This window comes from Rhipicephalus sanguineus, chromosome 2 (genome assembly GCF_013339695.2).
Source record: "Rhipicephalus sanguineus isolate Rsan-2018 chromosome 2, BIME_Rsan_1.4, whole genome shotgun sequence".
Classification (NCBI taxonomy): domain Eukaryota; kingdom Metazoa; phylum Arthropoda; class Arachnida; order Ixodida; family Ixodidae; genus Rhipicephalus; species Rhipicephalus sanguineus.
In genome coordinates this window covers 224,331,807-224,347,870 of record NC_051177.1, presented here as the reverse complement: position 1 = coordinate 224,347,870, position 16,064 = coordinate 224,331,807, and the positions used below count along the sequence as shown (strand labels likewise).

General features: G+C 44.0%; 2 long non-coding RNA genes across 2 annotated transcripts; one reads left to right on the top strand and one right to left on the bottom strand.

The window, feature by feature from the left end:
* Positions 1-3,558: 3,558 nt before the first annotated feature.
* LOC119384121 (uncharacterized) lies at positions 3,559-6,891 on the bottom strand. Its single transcript, XR_005181862.2, has 3 exons — positions 6,766-6,891; positions 4,807-4,962; positions 3,559-3,808 (listed from the first exon to the last, which is right to left on the bottom strand). It is a non-coding gene; the product is annotated as an uncharacterized LOC119384121 (long non-coding RNA).
* Positions 6,892-7,394: 503 nt separating this feature from the next.
* Positions 7,395-16,008, top strand: LOC119384123 (uncharacterized). The gene is made up of 3 exons (XR_005181865.2): positions 7,395-7,627; positions 9,471-9,626; positions 15,775-16,008. It is a non-coding gene; the product is annotated as an uncharacterized LOC119384123 (long non-coding RNA).
* Positions 16,009-16,064: the final 56 nt, after the last annotated feature.

Below are 16,064 nucleotides of genomic sequence, written 5' to 3'. Positions count from 1 at the left end.
ACGAGTCATTTATTTATTTAACTTACTCTCAATGCCAGTGTTACAGAGGAGAGTTGTTAATACATGTACATTACACAATGTTATGCATGGCAGCTTGAAAAGATTAATGGTCTCGGTTATTGGCGACAAAGGCGAGGAGGTGGTTCTATTCAGATGCTGTCTTTGGCAGAATTGAATTGAGAAAAAAAAAAGGTTTGTCTGGCAATTTGGCACTTGGACTTTGATGTGGTATATTCGCATTTGTGTGTATATGGGTGGTGCGACACCCCCACTTATACATTTTTCTATGTTTTCACTCCTTATTCTTTGAAACTTCTCGGTGATTGATCTCCATACTTTTTTTGACACACTGGCAACTATCTGGCTTATGGTGTTATTGTATTGTGTTGATATACTTTGTAGAATTTTTTAAAAATTGTCAGAATGGACGCAGACTCGCCGTTTTGCTTCACCACAAAACATATCGCGAGAGAGAATAGCGGACGACAATGAGAGGCAACAAGAAAGCACCATTCCTTTTCTAGCAACCACTATGGCAACGTTCACATCCCTCCTAAGGACAGAGAAAAAAATTTTCTTGCAATGATTCTGTCATGAAAGAGGTCGAATATTGCACTAAAAAGCTTGCCCACAATTTCTTAGAACAGAATCTTGAGAAGTATGAGTGCGATGTCGGGGACGTTTGGCATGGAAGGACCCCATCAAAGAGACGCGCCACGGTGGTGTGGTTATGGTGCTCGACTGCTTACCCAAAGGGCGCGGGATCGAATCCCGGCCACGGCGGCCGCATTTAATTTATAAAGGATGAGCGATAGAACTTAATGATACCCTGAACGATAGACGATTCTGTACAAATGCTGTGTTGCCAGTTCCATGTGACAGCAGGTTGTCTAAATCGTCTTTATACTTTAAATATTGCAATCTATGCACACTGCTCTGAAGCCCATATTTCTGCCCACCTTTTCTTGGGGAGCAATTTCACTCGTACAAACAATCTCATTTGTTTCCACGTGGTGTCAGTTTGTGACCACGCGGAAGAAAGAATGCGTTATAGTTTTAAAAATCCGGACAGAAAATTGCGCTAGATCGTCGGAATCGATCGGGAACTGAGGACATGTGTAGAACGAGAACAGAAAACATGCGTCGTCTAGTTCTCTAAAGTCCGTGTATGCGCAGCTCACGTTCTTCCCCATTAAAGACGCAGGCTTTGGTCGCTATAGTTAACGCGATAATAAAGCAGAAAAGCGTTATTCCCAAATGCAAGGACAGCGGTAGCCGTAGAAGCACTACATATTCGCGTTACCACGCGGGCCGCGCAAGCTTGTGCAGGATGCAGTGGAGTTTTGCTTACCTGCTGACGACCAGTAGCCAAATTGTCGCGTATCAAATATTGATGCTCGATGTTCCGGATGGTACTAGATATGATCACCACGTATAAATCCATATAGATTTCACAATGTCACGGAGAACAGCGCAGAAGTTTGGAAGTTGAAAGCACGCGTTGGAGCCAGAAAGGTAAACAGGAAGTCGCCATGACACTTGCTGCAGGAAACAGGTGGCGCTTTGCGCAGTCAGAAACCGAAACCGAAATCGCCTTCAATCGAGCCGTCATTTGCGGGCGCCAATGCATAAAATAGAAAACTTTTTCTTCATGGGAAAAATTTATTACTGTGTAACATACCTCTGGGCTATTTGGCTGAGCTAAAGGTGTGGAACAAAGATCAGTCTCGAGCTTTTCCACTCTCGCTGAGGCTTCGTAACATTTTGATCTGCAGAAACCAGCCGCAGATTTAAAAAATAATAATAAAATCGATTAGTGACGTCATGCTGACTGACCGGTAGTGGGGTTCGGCGCGAAGTTCAAAAGTTTGATTTTGAACTTTTTCATTAATCAACTTGCGACTGCGAAAACAAAGATAAAAGGTCCCACTCTTAAGATCCCACTTGTGAAAGGTCCCACTTGTGAAAGATTATGACAATTAAAACATTACAAGCTACTATGCTTCAGAAATAGCCCTAGCTTTCTGTGCCAAGTCTCACAATCACAAAGATTGGCTCTCAATGTATTATGGAGAAAAACACAATGAAGAAAAAAGGATGAGCCGCTGTCCCCATGGTGAAGCCCTCCATCGACATCTTCCTTTATTAGAACACACTGAATAGATCCTAATGATGACAGCACCACTCCTAGTCTTCTACACAGTTGTCAACACAAGATGTTGCTGTTGAGTGAGCACTTACTTGGTACGTTAAATGACATTTGAAGTCGGGATCATGGCGAAATCCAGTCTGGCTAGGAGGGTACATTTGAAATAAAAAAGAGACACAGACCAGTCCAAACAAAATGTTTATGACGTTTCATCTTCTAAATAAAACAAACCACTTATGATGGAAGTCCAAACGTCATAAACATTTTGTTTAGACTGGTTGGTGCCCCTTTTTGTTTCATAGTTAAATAAAATTTCAAGCTAATAATTGCAGAGTGTGAAGAGTGAAATTATTTCATTTGAGACAGTCAAGATTTCAGTCTTACTCAAGAGGAAGGAATGGAATGCACACACACACTGGGTGTCTGTGCTTGTTCTGCATACTTTTAGTTCCCTTTAAAGGGCCCCTGACACCAAAATCAAAACCTCGAGATGTTTGTGTTGTTTGATTGTCCTGCACACGTGGGCACTTCTGGCCGATTATTAGTGGCAAACGTTACCGTCAAGATATTTTAATTTGGTTTTAAAGTAAGTGAGAGTGCTCATCCGAGTTGGCAACACTTCGCGACATATCCACTAATATGACGTAGATGAAGGCCCCGTGTGACGTTCCACAAGAAAAGCCAGTACTGTTGACGTCGCAAAAGATGGACAGGTCACACACAATACCCCAACTGGCACCCGACCAAGGCTATTGTTTCTCGTCCCTCTCCCTCAGTTGTCGGGCTGCTCACACGTTGGTTTTGGCTGCTTAAGCCAGGAATGCTTTAAATTTTCCTGAGGGGACACGCACTTAACCGGCTTAACTCATACCGAAGCACTCACATCGTTTCATACTTTATCGCGCACGGGGCCCCCGATTTGAAAACTGCGCTATCAATGTCACCAAACCTTTAGCACACAATGTCTTAGGTGCTTCCCCGCTGTGGGGCAGTAGTTTCTTATGACTTGAGGCGGGTGTTTCAAAATGAAGCTAAAAGTGGCCAGAATTACCGACACTAGCATTAATTATACGATATGTCAGAGCGCTTATGCCTCACTCAATTTCAGCATCGCCAGACACAAGGCTACAAGTTACAGTAAAAAAAAGTCACAAACTAAAATTTCACCTGTCAGGGGTCCTTTAACCTTTCACATCCTTTTATGCTGTTTCAACACCGGTGCATTTCTCCTTCACACGCAGGGAGTGAGCATGCATACTTTGGTCATTGAAGCATAAATCAAAGAAAAGTAAGACATAATAGAAAGAGAAGAGAGCTGGGCTGCTGGAAGAGAAGCATGAAGTCTACCTCCAAGCAACAACAAAGATTCATCTGTGTGTGTATGGCAGCTCGCATGAGATGACAAAAAGTACATGGTTTAAAAACTTTACTTTGAACTTTATGGCTAGTTTTTTGGCGGAGCCAGCATTCCAAGAGCTATGCTCATTGAGATGAGGAAGAGCAGCCTATGGCCAAGTGATGTCGGGCCACTTCTTGTGTCTTTTGAAATAGCTAAAAGCACCAGCAAAGCATACTTAAACGCAGCTCGTCAGCCCCTGCGTTCTCCATGGGGTCGGATCCCCTCCACAGGGGTTATGACTGTACTTGCAGCACGGGCACCTGCACAAATAAAGGTTGTATATTGCACACTATAGTACAGCTGAAAACCCTATTGCATTCATTTTCATAAATGTGAATCACAAAAACTGTTCATTAGTTTAAAGGGACACTAAAGAGAAACAATGAATCGGTTTAGATCGATAAATTGTGCTCTGAGAACTCTAATGTCATTAATTTCGCCATCATAGGTTTATTAATAGAGGAGAAAATCAAGTTCAAAGTTTCGTTTTTTAAATTTCGTGCCAAAATCTCCCCACGTGACGTAACAGATTTTAAAGTGTATTTATGGTATTTTGGTACCATTGGCTCAACAAAATTACCCCAGACTTGGTATGTTCAGTCTATGGCACCCTCAGAGGACAATGTACTTCATTTTTACCGATTAAGATCTATGTAGTCCCTAGTAGGCGCCGTCACGGCAAATGGTGCGGAAACTTCAAGGTGGCGTCACCACCCACATTTTGTTTTTGCGTGTTTTCTCACAGCAAGCGTGGTGTTTTTGGTATTGCGAAAGAGTAGTTTACTAATATGAGAAAAATCGTTTTGCTCTTTAGTGTCCCTATAACTCTAGGCTGAGAAGGTAACAGGGTTTGTACAGGTTTCGATAGCCCAATTCCAAGGGACTTTAAAATCACTACTGAAGGTTTCTCAAGGATGTAAAGCAGCATCCCAAGTAGAAGCTTTTTGCAATAACAATGTTTCCAAATGAATATCGTTAGCTTTAGAGATTAAGAATACAAAATTGTGTCTGGCTCACACACAGCACTTTATTAAAGCTTTGGCTGCATAAGGACAGTGGACATTGTTTGAGCTAGAAGATATATAGTTTCACTTTGTGTGCTACTTGCTTGACAGAGTTAAGATATAGAGGAGAAAAAAAATTCTTCGAGCGTGCACTCTAACGCTTTAGCCCTAGAGCATTAGTTTGATGAGGCTGGCGCTCCACTGTGCCCATGCTTGGAGCAATGGACTCAGCAGTCAGTAGCGTTCTTACGTACCGGATGGTGCTAGAGGCGGCGGTGGCTGGTTTTGTGGCACTAATAGTTTCCTTGCAACTTTCTGGCTTGGCCTGCTCGCACAATCACTTCGTTCGTTCTCCACGTATATGTTCGCCCGTCATTGCTTCACGTAATGGTCTTTCTGGCTTGCATCACCTGGACATAGGCGACAAGGGAGCCTCATGTCAGAGCCACCCTCACGTACTTTTCACCTGTGCAGCAATTAGATTAATCACGAGAGCAATGGCCTGGTAGCTTTTGGTTATTGTTATATGTTACAATTTTAGATTTCAAAGAGCCAAAAAATCCGCTTCTCGATTTTACAAACTTCCTGATTTAATGAAATAATTCAAGTGCCCTCATGACTTCGTTAGATCGAGTTTTAACTGAATACCGTAAAATCCGGAGCAAGCACCACTCCCATAAAAACATAATCGGACAAGATTTGAAGGGGGGCCCTTGCTCGGTCACGGATCAAAATTCAATATGGAGGTAGAAGAGCCGCACGTGCTTCCAATGAAATGCGTTTTTGAATGAGCATGCATTCGCTGTCGTTATTAGCCCTTGTCAAGCGAATAAAAACACTGAATGAAGCAGTGTAAAGGGCGGGAGGCAGGGGGGATCACTGGCTCGGTCCCATCTGCAGATATTTCAAATATCCGAAAAAAAGGAGGGGGCGCTTGCTCGGGATTTTACGGTAGGTAGGCAGAAGAAATTTTTCAACATGAAGTATGGATGGTGAAGGTAAAACTTAATTACATTCTCAATAGGCCTTGGTTGTGCTTTGAGCCAAGTGTCGATAACACCATGTGTAGGCTAGTACCTTCGGACTATTATGAAAGGATGGTGCATTAGGGACAGTACCGCTACTGCACCAGAGTGGCAGCTGCACCCTTGCATGTTGCTGTAATCCTATATTCGGGGGACACAGAAAGCATGTTTGCCATGTTGTTGTAGCATATAGCAGACAGCAGAGCAGTCTAGCCTACGACATGTTCATTCAATAAGCAAGTTTGACTGGTGTGAGTGACAAGCAATGTTACACAAGGGTCTTCCAGGAAGCGTAAGGCTGCTAGACTGTGCACCCATTGGCCTTTTGCAAAGTTGGTTGCTTGAGCTAACCTCATTCTTGCTGTTCATGCCTTAAATAAAGATGCATATATCCTGCTGTATATAGTCATACCTTTTTCATTTACATTGGTTTTTTATTGCAACTACTTTAAATGTATCACTCTCACAATCCTTATAAGCATTACATGGCGCATAATCTTACTGAAGGCCAGCTAAGCAGGCACATGAGATACGGTGTACAAAAAAAGAGTGAACGCTTCTCGTCTTTCATTTTATATTTTCCGTCAGTACGCTTACAATTCAGCTTACAATTCGTTGAAGGCTCTTTACAAACCAACACTAAATGCGAGCGCACTAAACACGTTAAGTGCTGTCTGGTGAACTGTGGCACTTGTATCAAACTAGCGAACGAAGAGCGCCTGCTTCCTCTTGCAAGCAGTTGCAATCCCTTGGAAACATGGAGCGCGATGACACTTCATAATGCAAGCAAATCCGACATTCAAACCTGAACACTTGTGGCAATCAGGCTTCTTTTATGCGCGAAGAAACTGTTCCTATTAGTTGATGAGATAATAATAGTAGCAGTTATCAATTACGCAAAGCCGAACATTGGGCGAGTTGGTGCAAGTTAACCATGTCGAACTGTAGCGGCTGTAGTGCATGAAAACACACGATCGGTTCCTTCGCAGAAAACTTTTTTCTGCTCGCGCAGCGATCGCGGATGAGCCTCTTGTGCCGCAGTTCGAAATGTTTATCACGCTCCGTATCCACAACGTAAGAACGGCAGCATAGCTATATGATCACGCTCTCTGATATGTAAATGTAACAGGTACGCCGACATTTCAGACTAGCGGAGCACAACTCGAAATAACAGAGATCGCTACTTACTTGTCGTGGCAAGGCAGCGCATTGCAGCACCTTCGCTCTGTTTCGCCCTCGACGTCCGTCAATCAAGCAAAGGCAGTACTAGACGTTCTCTGAGGCAGTCACGACGAAGTCACTACGGGACACCGGTTCACGGACTACGTTGTCCAGTGGTTGTCAAGACGAAAGCTGCATGTGCTGCATGACTCGCGGTCTGCTCGCGGTCATCGTCGTTGGCGCAGAGACAAGTGACGTACGCGCTCAGCCGACACCGACACCGGTCACACCGGTCGGCGAATGGCGCACGGCCGGTCTGGAGGCGTGCGCTCGGAGCGAGCGCGCGCCTCTAGACCGGCCGTGAATGGCGAAGCGGCGTTCCAGAAAGCTCCGCCAAGATGTGACGGCGCCACCATCGAAAATCCCTAGAGATTCTCTCCCTAGGTACCTAGCCGTCGAACACAAAAGGATTTTGTACGTTTTCTAGACGCTCGCGTCTAGAAAACGTACAAAATCCTTTTGTGTTCGACGGCTAGGTACCTAGGGAGAGAATCTCTAGGGATTTTCGATGGTGGCGCCGTCACATCTTGGCGGAGCTTTCTGGAACGCCGCTTCGCAGCTTCGCTGCTTCGCCGAGCGGTGACCGGTGTCGGTGTCGGCTGAGCGCGTTCGTCACTTGTCTCTGCGCCAACGACGATGACAGCGAGTCATGCAACACATGCAGCTTTCGTCTTGACAACCACTGGACAACGTATTCCGTGAACCGGTGTCCCGTAGCGACTTCGTCGTGACTGCCTCAGAGAACGTCTAGTACTGCCTTTGCTTGATTGACGGACGTCGAGGTTGAAACAGAGCGAAGGTGCTGCAATGCGCTGCCTTGCCACGACAAGTAAGTAGCGATCTCTGTTATTTCGAGTTCTGCTCCGCTAGTCTGAAATGTCGGCGTACCTGTTACATTTACATATCAGAGAGCGTGATCATATAGCTATGCTGCCGTCCTTACGTTGTGGATACGGAGCGTGATAAACATTTCGAACTGCGGCACAAGAGGCTCATCCGCGATCGCTGCGCGAGCAGAAAAAAGTTTTCTGCGAAGGAACCGATCGTGTGTTTTCATGCACTACAGTCGCTACAGTTCGACATGGTTAACTTGCACCAACTCGTCCAATGTTCGGCTTTGCGTAATTGATAACTGCTACTATTATTATCTCATCAACTAATAGGAACAGTTTCTTCGCGCATAAAAGAAGCCTGATTGCCATGTGAAAGAACACATGGCTCTCACTTTGTGGCAATTTCGCAAGTGTTCAGGTTTGAATGTCGGATTTGCTTGCATTATGAAGTGTCATCGCGCTCCATGTTTCCAAGGGATTGCAACTGCTTGCAAGAGGAAGCAGGCGCTCTTCGTTCGCTAGTTTGATACAAGTGCCACAGTTCACCAGACAGCACTTAACGTGTTTAGTGCGCTCGCATTTAGTGTTGGTTTGTAAAAAGCCTTCTACGAATTGTAAGCTGAATTGTAAGCGTACTGACGGAAAATATAAAATGAAAGACGAGAAGCGTTCACTCTTTTTTTGTACACCGTATCTCATGTGCCTGCTTAGCTGGCCTTCAGTAAGATTATGCGCCATGTAATGCTTATAAGGATTGTGAGAGTGATACATTTAAAGTAGTTGCAATAAAAACAAATGTAAATGAAAAAGGTGTGACTATATACAGCAGGATATATGCATCTTTATTCAAGGCATGAACAGCAAGAATGAGGTTAGCTCAAGCAACCAACTTTGCAAAAGGCCAATGGGTGCACAGTCTAGCAGCCTTACGCTTCCTGGAAGACCCTTGTGTAACATTGCTTGTCACTCACACCAGTCAAACTTGCTTATTGAATGAACATGTCGTAGGCTAGACTGCTCTTCTGTCTGCTATATGCTACAATAACATGGCAAACATGCTTTCTGTGTCCCCCGAATATAGGATTACACCAACATGCAAGGGTGCAGCTGCCACTCTGGTGCAGTAGCGGTACTGTCCATAATGCACCATCCTTTCATAATAGTCCGAAGGTACTAGCCTACACATGGTGTTATCGACACTTGGCTCAAAGCACAACCAAGGCCTATTGAGAATGTAATTAAGTTTTACCTTCACCATCCACACTTGATGTTGAAAAATTTCTTCTGTCTACTTACTGTAAATTCCCGAGCAAGCGCCCCCTCCTTTTTTTCGGATATTTGAAATATCTGCAAATGGGACCGAGCAAGTGATCCTCCCTGCCTCCCGCCCTTTACACTGCTTCATTCAGTGTTTTTATTTGCTTGACAAGGGCTAATAACGACAGCGAATGCATGCCTATTCAAAAACGCATTTCATTGGAAGCAAGTGCGGCTCTTCTACCTCCATATTGAATTTTGATCCGTGACCAAGCAAGGGCCCCCCTTCAAATCTTGTCCGATTATGTTTCACCGTGGGAGTGGTGCTTGCTCCAGATTTTACGGTATTCAGTTAAAACTCGATCTAACGAAGTGATGAGGACACTTGAATTATTTCATTAAATCAGGAAGTTTGTAAAATCGAGAAGCGGATTTTTTGGCTCTTTGAAATCTAAAATTGTAACATATAACAATAACCAAAAGCTACCAGGCCATTGCTCTCGTGATTAATCTAATTGCTGCACAGGTGAAAAGTACGTGAGGGTGGCTCTGACATGAGGTTCCCTTGTCGCCTATGTCCAGGTGATGCAAGCCAGAAAGACCATTACGTGAAGCAATGACGGGCGAACATATACGTGGAGAACGAACGAAGTGATTGTGCGAGCAGGCCAAGCCAGAAAGTTGCAAGGAAACTATTAGTGCCACAAAACCAGCCACCGCCGCCTCTAGCACCATCCGGTACGTAAGAACGCTACTGACTGCTGAGTCCATTGCTCCATGCATGGGCACAGTGGAGCGCCAGCCTCATCAAACTAATGCTCTAGGGCTAAAGCGTTAGAGTGCACGCTCGAAGAAAAACCCATCTCTCCAAAATTAAATGGAAATCACCACTTTTTACGCAGTTATTTCCAAGAAAACTTTGTTAAATCGAGTTTTGTGGCCGAGCTAATTCATTAATTTCAGCCCTATGGGTATTTGCTGGGAAATCACAAAATACTTCGTGAGATCAGGAACTTCATATAATTGTGTTTTGTTAGATTGATTTTTAATTGTAGGGTGATTCAGCGCCTAGCTGCGATGCGAACAGAGGGCGGATAGCGAAGCTCCAGTGCACGTGTGTTAAAGTCACCTGAGAGGTGTTGCTGTTTCAAACTCAATCGGTCTGAGGACGCGAAAACGAGCTCTCACTGCGCCATCTCTTACAACGAGCATCTCGGGAGCGCGCGCACCTGCTTGGTAGTCCCGCGCTCGTGGCCGCTGCAGTGACCAAATAATTTCAAAATTAACGCCTTCACTGCCGGCGACACCTTTTTCGGTACCTGCTGGCCTTTTAACAAAAAGAAATTCAATCCTGCCTGCATTTTATACACTTGCTGGGCAAGAAGTCAGAATTGCCAATCCTTGCCTAAGGGTCTCATTGGAGGGGCCGCGACTATTAGCCCAACAACATTATGCAACGTGTTTTCAGTGATTGTGAAACCTGATATGGAGGAGAATAAGTGGACAAAGTTTAAGAAATATAAAAAATGGGTTTTTTTTTAAATTGTCGTCAGAAATTTCCATTGTTCGGTGTTTTCTTGAACTTAGCCCGATTGTATCTCTTTACTGAAAAGTTGTATAAATATAAGAATCGGCAGTTTGGTAGATAAGCATGCGAAGAACGTAATGCGGAATTTTTGTCGCTCTGCTACAAGGCTTTTTTGAGATAAAGACCTTCAAAGTAAAGAAAATAACGTTTTCTGGGCCAATTTTGAGGTTTTTTAAAAAACGTCTACACTACACATAAAAAATAAAAATACCTGAGCAGAAGCAAAAACATGCATATATTTAGTTAAAGAAATTTCAGCTACCTATCTTTAATATATTTTGTGCAATTCATAACGAAAGTTGGCCAAAACAGCAGAGCGGATGAGCGCTCCACTCCACCTCTTCGTCATTATTGATTTCCTGTGCTTCGAAAAAATTTTTCGCGGCAAAACAAATTGCAGATCTCTTCTTTCCACTCATCAGGCAATATAATATATAAAATTTTGAAATAAATTTAAGAGGTCGACCAGCCATCGTTTGTTTGATCTTACGTGGAATCACCCTGTATTTCATTTCCTTAGGAAGCTACACATTACTTATATGCGTCTGCCTTTAGTCACAGAAATATTTTTAAGTTGTCCCTTGTGCATGTGATAAATTTAAATGTCACGAGCCATTTCTTGGTAATGGTTTTTGGTTTCAGGAAAGTTACCTGAAATATTGTAGGGCAAGTGAGTCATTGTAAACATGCAGGAACTTTCCTTTCTGTCCAATACTTCGTCATTGAGGGACCATTGCAGCTATGTGCTGTCATGCTGTAGCTGCAATGCGTTAGCAGTGTTCAGACAGGCACGTTGAACCCTCTTCCATGGGTCAGTGACCCAGGGATCAAATAAACTGTTATGAGTCACTGTACGGTACTGATGATGACCTTTAATTTTCTGTTTTATAAAAGTCAGCTGGAATGATACAGTAGAACCCCGCTGATACGTTTTTGAAGGGACCGTAGGAAATAAACGTAAGAGACGGGAAACGTAAGAGCCGAAAAACAGGAAAAACGGCAAAATATTTAGTGGTACAGAATTTTATTTCAATTCTTACGAGCAGCACGAAAATTGGCGCGCTCAGCCGCGATCTAGTCGATGGATAGAAACGCGGAGCTTAGGACGGCCTTATCCACAGAAATGTAATCAACGTATGTGATTTTTTTAACACCAACAGCTGAAAAAACTAAGCACACGCAATCACGACCGGCGCGGCGAGTCCGACCGCGAACCGCACGCACGACCATGCGAGCTCCAACCAGCTCGAACTCCTCCCGTTCTCCGACAAATAACGATGATGATGAGTCTACGCCAACGCGATGGCAGAAGTGAATGCCAATCTCGAAGGCCTTGCTTTCGCAAGCAATTACGTCATACACGCCATGTTTGTGCAATGCAAATCTCAGAGGCTATGCTTTTGTCAATAGTAAATGCCAATCTCGAAGGCCTTGCTTTCGCGAGCAGTTACGTCATAGACGCCATCTTTGCAATTTGAATCTCGAAGGCCATGCTTTTGTTTGCATCAATTGAAAGATTGTTGCTTGCGCCTCTCATGCGGCTAATATTACGGTCAAACGAGGCCAAGCTGCGTGAAAATGCGCCATGGCCGCTCTCTTTGGTAGTCACTCGGTCGGTTCCGGGCGCACTTCGCGACGTATCACACGGGAACGGTCCGACAGTTACGACGTAACAGCGGGGTTCCCAATACATTGTATCCTATGGGAGCTATGCCGGGACCGGCGGAAAACGACGTAACAGCCGGGAAAACGCAGCAGTGAGGAACGTAACAGCGGGGTTGTACTGTATACGGTGAGTGAATCATTGTGGAAATGCAGGAATATCCTCTTCTGTCCAATACTTCATGATTGAGAGATCATTGCAGTTGCATTGCGATGGCGGTGTTTGGAAGCTGCTTTAAATCCTTGTCCAGTCTTCTTGTTAAGGTCTTCATACAAATGTTCAACTCTCTGGCATTTGGAAAAGCCCTCAACCAATTGTGCCCTCAGTAAAAAAATTAAGGAAAAAGTGAACCAAAGCAGGCAGGTATAATTGGTCTAGAAAATGTTCATTTGTACCACCGGCATAGCCAGAGGCATAGCCCCTTTTAGAATTGACAATAATCGGTGACCCATCAGCACCATGACGGTGTTTATTAGAGCAGCAAAAAAAAACCATAAACAAGAAGAAGAGGCATGTGCCAGGAGCTCCGAGAAATCTTCCTTTTCTCTGTTGCTGTGAATCTCCAACATCTTCCCACCGACCAAGTGGTTAGCTTGAAGCCTGCAAGCGGTAAAGGTGTTGCACCGCCCTTCGTGGTTTCCTTCCATCGACCTTCTCAGGAGACACAGACAAACGTGATCGTCACGACCCATAAATGTCTCTTCAATTACGGCCAGAACCCATAAGAGCCTTGGAGATTTCTCGTTCATGATAAGTACGACGTCTCATACTTATGCTTCACTACAAGCGGTGCCATTGACGTGGTGAGCTGATTGTAGCTGTAAAATATATTCCTTGCGCCATCTCTTCCAGAAGGCATCAAGGCATGCTTTTCTTCGCCTCCAACATCCTTGTAGTTCATCTTTGGTCGAACTAGGCTCCGCTTCCATGATCTCATCGTCAGGATGGAGACTGACCTTCGGCCAATCAGACAATGAGCCGGTGTAAGCCGTGGCTCCTCCAGCTGACTTGGTATTACTGTCAATGGACGAGAGTTTACTATTGATTAAACTTCCGTCAACACGGTCTCTAATTCAACATAGTTCAGCAAGGCTGTCTTCAAGGCCTTTTGTAGTGCTGTCTTTACCTGTACATATCAGCCATTCTCAGAAACCGCCCCACCATGAGGCGCAATCCGCTATAAACTTCCATTTAATTCCATTCTGTCTGAAGTATGCATTCATCTCGGGCTGACTCGCACATACTTTTTAGTTCCTTTGAAGCTCTGTGAATGGAGACAGAAAGCCATATGGGTCGTATATCTAAGCTGCCGCCTTTAAAACATTCCTCTTCGTTGTCTTCATGGACGCTACGAGCTGCATAATATCGGAAGTGTCAAACCTCTACACGTCATCTTCAGGGTACCAAAGAACTTCCAGTGTTTTCTTGGTCTTAGGAACTGTTAAACGAATATCTTTATTAATGCCTTCTCTTTCTTCACTGAGACGTTGAAGACTTGTGGAATTTGTCGTCCATTTATGCAGATGCATTCCGGCTTCATTGATAACGTTAGCTGCATTATTGCAGACCAGCAAAGCTGCTTCCACCGTGTCTGCTCCGGCCACAATGTCGTCGACATAAAACTGGTGTTTTAGACCGCTGGTTATCTCTTCCTTTTGTCCCATGGTATTCTCAAAGTGATGATGAAGAGTGGCACTAAGAAGAAACAGGCTTGATGCGGCTCTGAATGGCACACCATCCATCCTCCATACGTGCGCGGGTACTTTTTCTGCAAAACCATTTTCTTAATATTCTCGTATCGCTTTGTCATACGTGTCAACAACTCTTGGTCTTCGAGAAGCCCCCATCGGCAATGGAGTCACGATATGGGTGGGCCTGGCAGTTACGCCACATGAGAATTCGTGCCAAATTCCTGCATTACTTGCCCTGCACTGATAAACCATGCATATCTGCCATGCGAAGGGGCATGAGTTATTTGGCACTTCGAAAGGGTGGTAATTGGGGTTGTCCTGTATCATAAAAAACAGTGCACAAACGGACAAACGAGTTGTTTCTTTGTGTTCATCCATTGTTTTTGCACTGTTTTTTACGAGTTATTTGGTACAATGTTGATGCACATTTCTTCTTCTACGGGCATATTTTGACATGCCTCTCACAGTCGCAATAGAGGCCCACCCAAGTGCAAAGGGGGGGGAGTGAAAATTCTTTATTGTGTATGGGCCTCTGGTTGAACTTTGGCTTATACAGTGCCCTAGCTCTCTCTTTATTGACATACAGTCAGCGTAACAGCACCAATAAACTTTGCCACTTTATGTCTTTTTGCAGACTGCGGGAACACTATTATCTAGATTGGTACGAAAAGTATATTTATGTAGTCCTCTAAGAATATCATCTGAAACCTGCTTGTGGTTACATCAATGTGTACAGGTGCTTGAAGCCCTTGAAAACAGTTGAAATTGAAAAGCACATTTTCACGGCCCTTCAAATTCCTGGAATTGTTTTCTTTCTCGGAACATGCTTCAATTTCTTTGCATATGGTGTCTAATATTGACTATGGCAGCTGCTATGTATAGGTAAACGTTCATCAGGCCAACTCCGAGGGCACATACCGTACTCCTGTTATGGCTCCCGCCCTGTGTTTAACCTTCCTTCACCACCGTTCATCTTCTACCATTCATTTAATTTCCTCACCTGGTCTACTTCCTCTCAACTTTCTTCCTGGTGACTTGATTTCACCTCCAGCACTTGTGCTATTTTTTTTTCTCCTCTATATCTTAACTCTGTCAAGCAAGTAGCACACAAAGTGAAACTATATATCTTCTAGCTCAAACAATGTCCACTGTCCTTATGCAGCCAGAGCTTTAATAAAGTGCTGTGTGTGAGCCAGACACAATTTTGTATTCTTAATCTGTAAAGCTAACGATATTCATTTGGAAACATTGTTATTGCAAAAAGCTTCTACTTGGGATGCTGCTTTACATCCTTGAGAAACCTTCAGTAGTGATTTTAAAGTCCCTTGGAATTGGGCTATCGAAACCTGTACAAACCCTGTTACCTTCTCAGCCTAGAGTTACAGGGACACTAAAGAGCAAAGCGATTTTTCTCATATTAGTAAACTACTCTTTCGCAATACCAAAAACACCACGCTTGCTGTGAGAAAACACGCAAAAACAAAATGTGGGTGGCGACGCCACCTTGAAGTTTCCGCACCATTTGCCGTGACGGCGCCTACTAGGGACTACGTAGATCCTAATCGGTAAAAATGAAGTACATTGTCCTCCGAGAGGGCCATGGAGATAACATACCAAGTCTGGGGTAATTTTGTTGAGCCAATGGTGCCAAAATACGATAAATACACTTTAAAATCCGTTACGTCACGTGGGGAGATTTTGGCACGAAATTTAAAAAATGAAACTTTGAACTTGATTTTCTCCTCTATTAATAAACCTATGATGGCGAAATTAATGACATTAGAGTTCTCAGAGCACAATTTATCGATCTAAACCGATTCATCGTTTCTCTTTAGTGTCCCTTTAAACTAATGAACAGTTTTTGTGATTCACATTTATGAGAATGAATGCAATAGGGTTTTCAGCTGTACTATAGTGTGCAATATACAACCTTTATTTGTGCAGGTGCCCGTGCTGCAAGTACAGTCATAACCCCTGTGGAGGGGGATCCGACCCCATGGAGAACGCAGGGGCTAACGAGCTGCGTTTAAGTATGCTTTGCTGGTGCTTTTAGCTATTTCAAAAGACACAAGAAGTGGCCCGACATCACTTGGCCATAGGCTGCTCTTCCTCATCTCAATGAGCATAGCTCTTGGAACGCTGGCTCCGCCAAAAAACTAGCCATAAAGTTCAAAGTAAAGTTTTTAAACCATGTACTTTTTGTCATCTCATGCAAGCTGCCATACACACACAGA